The sequence below is a fragment of the Octopus bimaculoides genome, chromosome 4 (assembly GCF_046866305.1).
Source record: "Octopus bimaculoides isolate indiv1 chromosome 4, ASM4686630v1, whole genome shotgun sequence".
NCBI lineage: Eukaryota > Metazoa > Mollusca > Cephalopoda > Octopoda > Octopodidae > Octopus > Octopus bimaculoides.
This window is the reverse complement of record NC_142931.1, coordinates 21,780,590-21,790,077: the sequence shown is the minus strand read 5'-3', so window position 1 is coordinate 21,790,077 and position 9,488 is coordinate 21,780,590. Positions and strand designations below refer to the sequence as shown.

At 42.2% G+C, this 9,488-nt stretch overlaps 1 protein-coding gene across 1 annotated transcript in view; it reads right to left on the bottom strand.

The window, feature by feature from the left end:
• Nucleotides 1-9,488, bottom strand: part of LOC106883818 (protein FAM50 homolog) — an 89,555-nt gene that overhangs the window by 52,718 nt on the left and 27,349 nt on the right. The window lies entirely within an intron of this gene.

Sequence of the window (9,488 nt, the reverse complement as noted above, 5' to 3'; positions counted from 1 at the left end):
TGTTGTTGTTGTTATTGTTGATCACTGGAATCTGCTAGTTTCTGAATAAATAAATAACAGTGACATTTCCCATCATTTAGATTTCAGTTAACTACCACCACCACCACCACCACCACTTCTACTACTACTACTACTACTACTACTACTATTAGAGCAACTACTGCTTCTTCTTTTTCTCCTTCTTTCCCTGTCCCTCTGAAAGAAATCATCTGTGATCAGACTTGGAAAGAGATGGGCTATGTCAGGTTTAAAATACCCACAACAGGGTGTGTGTCACAACTGCACCCCAGGGACACCATGTGGAGATGAGAGCCCAAGGAAGGAAGGGAGGAATGCAGCAAATGCAGATTTGCTGGTATGTGATGGACATGTAAGTAAAAGCAAATAAACTGAGGGGGGAGGTGGGGGTTGAACTGTATGGCAAGTTATACAGTGATGTTCCTGAGTTCATTTGCTATGAAGGGAAGAGGAATCAAACATTTTGAGACTGACCCTTTGTTTGATATAAAAGAAAATTTTCAGCATATTAGTTTACACCATGTTGTTGTTGTTGTTGTTGATGTTGATAGTGTTTACCAACCTTAAATCAAACCAGATTAAGTAAACTTATGATCAAAGGAGTTGTAGTCATAATTATTCCATCTGCTTTCTGAGATAACTGGGTGTGATTTGATTGGAATTTGGCTGCTATTTTTAAAAAGATTGAGTGCCTACATAGTGGCTCCCTTATTGATCTTGAGACAGCTTGTCATAACTATGCATTATGCCATTAGCATAATGCATAGTTATATTGAGATGTTTTAATTAGTAAGTAAAGCTTGCTTGCTTAACTATAGCATAATTGTGGTTGAGATTTGTCACAAGCATTTTTTTATCTACAAGACAAATATAAATAAAAATAAAATGACCATCCCAAAATACAAAAATAAACTGACTGTTTTCATTCTATTCTAGAAGTTTTACTTTAATATTATTTAAAATTAAGACATAGCTTCTGTTGCATGAGCAGACTTTATGCAACACTGTTTAGAAAGGTATTCCTGTATATGATGGCTTTGGTCTTGTTCAAGGGTCTTGCTCCAGGTCAGTCCTGATTCAGTAACCCTATAACCAAAGGAGTAGAGTATCTTTCTTTCAATCTTCATGTGCTGTGTCTTCAGCTAGTATCAATCATAGTGATCCAACTGGAAAGAAGTGGTGATCCAACTGGAAAGAAGCAGGAAAGACTGACCAGAGCCAAGAACTGTGGAGAAAAGTCATTGACAGCCTTGACTCTATAAGGAGTGAATGACTGGAATAAGTTTATCATAGCAGGTGTAGCTGTGTGGTGAGAAGCTTGCTTCCCAACCACATGGTTCTAGGTTCAGTCCCACTGCATGGCATCTGGGCAGTTGTCTTCTACTATAGCCTTGGGCCAACCAAATCCTTGTGTGTGGATTTGGTACACAGAAACTGAAAGGGTGTTGTGTGTATGTGTGTCTGTGTGTCTGTGTGTCTGTATGCGTGTGCATGTGTGTGTATGTCTGTGTGTGTGTGTGTGTGTGTATGAGTGTGTGTGTGTGTGTGTGTGTGTGTCCTCCCATCACCATTTGATAACTGGTATTGGTGTATTTATGTCCCCATAACTTAGCAGTTCAGAAAAAGAGCCCGATAGAATAAGTATTAGGCTTTAAAAAAACAAGTCCTGGGGTCGATTTGTTCAACTAAAACCCTTCAAGGCTGTGCCCCAGCGTGATTGCAGTCTAATGATGGAACAAGTGCAAGAACAAAAGAATAGCAACAAATTATAGATGGCAAGCTGGTAGAGTCCTTAGTACATCAGATAAAATACTTTGCACTAGTCATCTCCCATTCTGTACTCTGAGTTCAAATCCCTGTGAGGTCAACTCTGATTTTCATCCTTCCAGTAAAACATCAGTCCAGTACTGGGTTGTTTTATCTCTCCCCACCTCTCTCTCATTGTGTGTGCAAGAAATTGTCTGAATTGAGATTCAGAGAGGGATGGGCTTCACAAAGTATAAAATACCTAAGACATGTCATAACCCATGATGGTGCCCCTGCAACTCTATCATAAGTTAAAAGCACCCCTCTAAGATGTACAAGTTTGAGGAGACATTTACCATAGACAACAAGTCTAGTACTGGTGACATAGGTTTGTTCAGGACAACAACATAGAACCAATAATGAGGCTACCATCTTAAAAATAGGACACACGGATACAGAGATAATGTAATTATAGATACACTATTGGTCTTGGGTAAGGCATGAAACTGCATCTGAAGGCTGCTGGTATGTAGGAAGCATATCTGGTCATAAAAGCCAAGCAAAAAAAGGAAAGGAGAAAGAGAAATAAGAGATATACACAACATCATGTTTGTCGGATAACTAAGAACTGTGATAGATGGCAAGACACAGTGAGAACCATCTAACACATACCAGTACTGAAACACAGATGTAAATTGTTAACAACAGTAATGGTAATGAGGATGATGATAGTGATGATGATAGTGGTTGTGGTTGTGGTGGTGCTGCTGACTACGACAACACTGATAATTAATGATGATGATGAAGAGGTGGAAAAGGTGGGGGTTAAAAGTAGGAGAAGGAGGAGGGGATAGATGTGGATTTGGTAGCAGTTCCAGAGGCAGAGTAGTATGTGAGATGATGATAAGGAGGAGGAGGAGGAGGCGGAGGAGGAGGAGGAGGCGGCAGCGGCGGAGGAGGAAGAGGAGGAGTATGGTAGTGGTGGTGGTGGTGGCAACTATGACAACAAGGATTATGATGATGATGATGATGATGATGATGACAACAATGACAACAATACATGTAATTAAATCATATAAAAACGGTAGGATTCAGCTCTTTTATGTTCTCCTACATAGAACTTAAAAGACATAACATCTACAAGCATTTGATCTTGATTTTCCTTGCATATAAACAAATGTGCATATCTGTCTTATCTATAAATATTGATGATGTTTCATTAATTTGAACTTTTATTCATTAATTAGCTTCAGTTACTAGACTACAGCCATACTGTGGCATTATCATTAAGAGTTTCTATTGATTACACTGACCCCATGTTTTTTGGTTAGAGCTCATTTCAGGGAGCTCATAAGTATACGAAGTACAAAATGGATAGTAGCTTAAGGGAAGATAAGTTGCTCTGCTCAAATGTAGCAGATTTTGTACAGCATTATACTGATATGTGTGTGTGTGTGTGTGTCTATACACACACAATACACACTCACACACATGCATATATACATGGATAGATAGGTGTACACACATATATTCTTTTATTTGTTTCAGACATTTGACTGCGGCCATGCTGGAGCACCGCCTTTAGTCAGACAAATCAACCCCAGGACCTATTCTTTGTGAGCTTAGTACTTATTCTTTCGGTCTCTTTTGCCACACTGCTAAGTTACGGGGACGTAAAACACAACAACACTGGTTGTCGAGTGATGGTGGTGAGACAAACATAGACACACAAACACACACAAACACACACACACACACACACACACACACACACACACACACACACACACACACACACACACACACACACACAACAGGCTTCTTTCAGTTTGCATCTACCAAATCCACTCACAAGGCTTTGGTCGGCTTGAGGCTACAGTAGAAGACACTTGCCCAAGATGCCACGCAGTGAGACTGAACTTGCAACCATGTGGTTGGTAAGCAAGCTACTTACCACACATCCACTTCTGCGCCTATATATATATATCATCATCATCATCATCATCATCGTTTAACGTCCGCTTTCCATGCTAGCATGGGTTGGACGATTTGACTGAGGACTGGTGAAACCAGATGGCAACACCAGGCTCCAGTCTAAATTGGCAGAGTTTCTACAGCTGGATGCCCTTCCTAACGCCAACCACTCAGAGAGTGTAGTGGGTGCTTTTACGTGTCACCCGCACGAAAACGGCCACGCTCGAAATGGTGTCTTTTATGTGCCACCCGCACAAGCCAGTCCAGGGGCACTGGCAACGATCTCGCTCGAAAATCCTACGGGAGCCAGTCAGGCGGTACTGGCAACAGCCATGCTCAAAATGGTGCATCTCATGTGCCACCCGCACAAGAACCAGTCCAGGGGCACTGGCAACGATCTTACTTGGCTTGCCGGGTCTTCTCACGCACAGCACATTTCCAAAGGTCTCGGTCAGTAGTCATCGCCTTGGTGAGGCCCAATGTACGAAGGTCTTGCCTCACCACCTCAGCCCAGGTCTTCCTGGGCCTACCTCTTCAACGGGTTCCCTCAACTGTTAGGGTGTGGTACTTTTTCACGCAGCTATCCTCATCCATTCTCACCACATGTCCATACCAGCGCAATTGTCTCTCTTGCACACCACAACTGATGCTTCTAATGTTCAGCTTTTCTCTCAAGATACTTACACTCTGACGGGTATTCACATTGACATTACACATCCAACGGAGCATACTGGCTTCATTCCTTGCGAGCTTACGTATGTCCTCAGCAGTTACAGCCCATGTTTCACTGCCATGTAGCACAGCTGTTCGTACGCATGCGTCATACAGTCTGCCTTTTACTCTGAGTGAGAGTCCCTTTGTTGCCAGCAGGGGTAATAGCTCTCTAAACTTTGCCCAGGCTATTCTTATTCTAGCAGCTACACTTTCAGCGCACCCACCCCCACTACTAACTTGGTCGCCCAGATAGCGGAGGCTATCGACTACCTCTAGTTTTTCACCCTGGAATGAGATAGAAGTTGTTTCCTGTTTGTTTACAGTCTTTATTGCACCTGAACATCTGCCACAAACAAAAACTAACTTGCTAGTTAAACTGCCTTTGATGTTGCTGCACCTCTTATTTGTCCATAGCTTGCACCGGGTACATCTTATAGAGTTACTACCTACTCCTTTTCTACATACTGAGCAGGGCCATCTACCTGAAGGGGTTGTATGTATATATATATGTATATATATATATATAAGATGTACCCGGTGCAAGCTATGGACACATAAGAGGTGCAGCAACATCAAAGGCAGGTTAACTAGCAAGTTAGTTTTTGTTTGTGGCAGATGTTCAGGTGCAATAAAGACTGCAAACAAACAGGAAACAACTTCTATCTCATTCCAGGGTGAAAAACTAGAGGTAGTCGATAGCTTCCGCTATCTGGGCGACCAAGTTAGTAGTGGGGGTGGGTGCGCTGAAAGTGTAGCTGCTAGAATAAGAATAGCCTGGGCAAAGTTTAGAGAGCTCTTACCCCTGCTGGCGACAAAGGGACTCTCACTCAGAGTAAAAGGCAGACTGTATGACGCATGCGTACGAACAACCATGCTACATGGCAGTGAAACATGGGCTGTAACTGCTGAGGACATACGTAAGCTCGCAAGGAATGAAGCCAGTATGCTCCGTTGGATGTGTAATGTCAATGTGAATACCCGTCAGAGTGTAAGTATCTTGAGAGAAAAGCTGAACATTAGAAGCATCAGTTGTGGCGTGCAAGAGAGACGATTGCGCTGGTATGGACATGTGGTGAGAATGGAGGAGGATAGCTGCGTGAAAAAGTGCCACACCCTAACAGTTGAGGGAACCCGTGGAAGAGGTAGGCCCAGGAAGACCTGGGCTGAGGTGGTGAGGCAAGACCTTCGTACATTGGGCCTCACCGAGGCGATGACTACGGACCGAGACCTTTGGAAATAGGCTGTGCGTGAGAAGACCCGGCAAGCCAAGTAAGATCGTTGCCAGTGCCCCTGGACTGGTTCTTGTGCGGGTGGCACATGAGATGCACCATTTTGAGCGTGGCCGTTGCCAGTACCGCCTGACTGGCTCCTGTAGGATTTTCGAGCGAGATCGTTGCCAGTGCCCCTGGACTGGCTTGTGCGGGTGGCACATAAAAGACACCATTTCGAGCGTGGCCGTTTTCGTGCGGGTGACACGTAAAAGCACCCACTACACTCTCTGAGTGGTTGGCGTTAGGAAGGGCATCCAGCTGTAGAAACTCTGCCAAATCAGACTGGAGCCTGGTGTTGCCATCCGGTTTCACCAGTCCTCAGTCAAATCGTCCAACCCATGCTAGCATGGAAAGCGGACGTTAAACGATGATGATGATGATATATATATATATATATATCATCATCATCATCATCATCATCGTTTAACGTCCGCTTTCCATGCTAGCATGGGTTGGACGATTTGACTGAGGACTGGTGAAACCGGATGGCAACACCAGGCTCCAGTCTGATTTGGCAGAGTTTCTACAGCTGGATGCCCTTCCTAACGCCAACCACTCAGAGAGTGTAGTGGGTGCTTTTACGTGTCACCCGCACGAAAACGGCCACGCTCAAAATGGTGCATCTCATGTGCCACCCGCACAAGAACCAGTCCAGGGGCACTGGCAACGATCTTACTTGGCTTGCCGGGTCTTCTCACGCACAGCACATTTCCAAAGGTCTCGGTCAGTAGTCATCGCCTTGGTGAGGCCCAATGTACGAAGGTCTTGCCTCACCACCTCAGCCCAGGTCTTCCTGGGCCTACCTCTTCAACGGGTTCCCTCAACTGTTAGGGTGTGGCACTTTTTCACGCAGCTATCCTCATCCATTCTCACCACATGTCCATACCAGCGCAATCATCTCTCTTGCACACCACAACTGATGCTTCTAATGTTCAGCTTTTCTCTCAAGATACTTACACTCTGACGGGTATTCACATTGACATTACACATCCAACGGAGCATACTGGCTTCATTCCTTGCGAGCTTACGTATGTCCTCAGCAGTTACAGCCCATGTTTCACTGCCATGTAGCATGGCTGTTCGTACGCATGCGTCATACAGTCTGCCTTTTACTCTGAGTGAGAGTCCCTTTGTTGCCAGCAGGGGTAATAGCTCTCTAAACTTTGCCCAGGCTATTCTTATTCTAGCAGCTACACTTTCAGCGCACTCACCCCCACTACTAACTTGGTCGCCCAGATAGCGGAAGCTATCGACTACCTCTAGTTTTTCACCCTGGAATGAGATAGAAGTTGTTTCCTGTTTGTTTACAGTCTTTATTGCACCTGAACATCTGCCACAAACAAAAACTAACTTGCTAGTTAACCTGCCTTTGATGTTGCTGCACCTCTTATGTGTCCATAGCTTGCACCGGGTACATCTTATAGAGTTACTACCTACTCCTTTTCTACATACTGAGCAGGGCCATCTACCTGAAGGGGTTTGTGTTTTATCTACCTTCCTACTTATTAGGATTTTGGTTTTAGCTAGGTTGACTCTAAGGCCCTTCAATTCTAGACCTTGCTTCCACACCTGAAACTTCTCCTCTAGTTCTGATAGTGACTCCGCAATTAGGGCAAGGTCATCAGCATAGAGGAGCTCCCAGGAGCAACCTGTCTTGAACTCTTGAACTCCTCTGTGATTGCCTGGAGGACTATGATAAATAAGAGGGGGCTGAGGACGGAACCTTGGTGGACCCCTACCTCTACCCGGAATTCATTGCTGTACTCATTTCCAACCCTCACCTTACTGGCAGCATCTCTGTACATGGCTCGCACAGCTCTCACTAACCATTCTTCTATCCCAAGTTTCCTCATTGACCACCAGATAAGGGATGGGGGGACCCTATCAAAGGCTTTCTCCATGTCAACGAAAGCCAGGTACAGAGGTTTATCCTTAGCTAGGTATTTCTCCTGCAACTGTCTCACTAGAAATAAGGCATCAGTAGTGCTTTTACCTGGCATGAACCCAAACTGCATCTCATCTAAATTGATTCGCTCCCTAATTAGTTGGGCTATGACCCTCTCTGTAACTTTCATAACCTGATCTAACAGCTTGATGCCTCTGTAATTATTTGTATCTAAAGCGTCACCTTTACCTTTGTAGCAGTTGACTATGATGCTGCTACACCAGTCATTGGGTATGACTCCTTCGTGTATCACCTGGTTCGTAATACGGGTGACTAGGCTATAGCCAACACTGCCAGATATTTTGAGCATCTCTGCAGTGATTCCTGATGGGCCGGGGGCTTTCCCGGTCTTCATACTCTTAATTGCTTTATCTACCCTGGTACTATCAACTCGGATAGCTGGTCCCTCTATTGGGTCGACATACGGCAGGCTCTCTTTCTCCCATTCATTCTCTTTTATATATATGTATATATATATGTATGTATATATATATGTATATATATATATATATTTATATATATATGTATATATATATATTTATATATATATATATATATATATATATATATATATATATATATATATATATATATGTATATATATATATATATATTTATATATATATGTATATATATATATATTTATATATACAAGAATATAAAATATACAAGAATAAGGGCAGGGAATCGTCAATTAATAATAGAATTAATAATTAACAACTTTGCCAAGTAGTTCAGTATGAAAAAACCTTTATCGGTAAAACCATTTATCATCATAAATATACAGGGATTAGCATTGAGTTGCTTCTCCAACATACTGAAAATTTAGAAATAGCAGTCAAAGAACTACTGATTCTAAACTACAAATTTTTCTCTAAATGGATGGCGATATTTATGGCACACATAGAACAAAAAACCGGAGGGGAAAGCATAAACAAAACAAGTCTTTAGTTAATTGGATACGATCGTTTCATGGTTAAGAGAATGAAAAATCCCTATTCCAATCCTCAGTCCGATATTCTGATAAATTTGAAAGTGTCTCTAAAAAAAAAATTCACGGTAATTTTTGGCCATGCGACATATTTATATATATATATATATATATATATATATATATATATATATATGTGTGTGTATGTATATATGTGTGTGTGTGTGTGTGTACTTTTATTTATTTCAGTCATTTTGACTGTGACCATGCTGGAGCACTGCCGTTAGTCGAACAAATCAACCTCAGGACCTATTCTTTGTATGCCTAGTACTTATTCTATTGGTCTCTTTTGCCAAACCGCTAAGTTACGGGGATGTAAACACACCAACATCGGTTGTCAAGCGATGATGGGGGGACAAAACGATGGTGGGGGACACAAAAATAAAAAACAAAAGACAAAGACAGCGGGTGTAGACAACAAGCAGATGTATTAGTATAACACTCGGGAAGTGAAAAAGTCTTTAACGTTTCGAGCCTACGCTCTTCCACAGAAAGAAACAAAGAGAGAAAAAAAGAGTGTACAGTGGCTAGCGATCCATCATGGCGAATTATATATATATATGACAGGCTTCTTTCAGTTTCTGTCTACTAAATCCACTCACAAGGCTTTGGTCGGTCCGAGGTGATAATAGACTGAACCTGAAACCATGTGGCTGGTAAGCAAGTTAGTTACCACACAGCCACACTCCATGATATATATATATATTATATATATATGTATTATGTATATATGTATGTATGTATGTATGTATGCATATATATATATATATATATATATATATATATATATATATAGGAATTTTCAAAAAAAAACAATCAAAACAAAAGA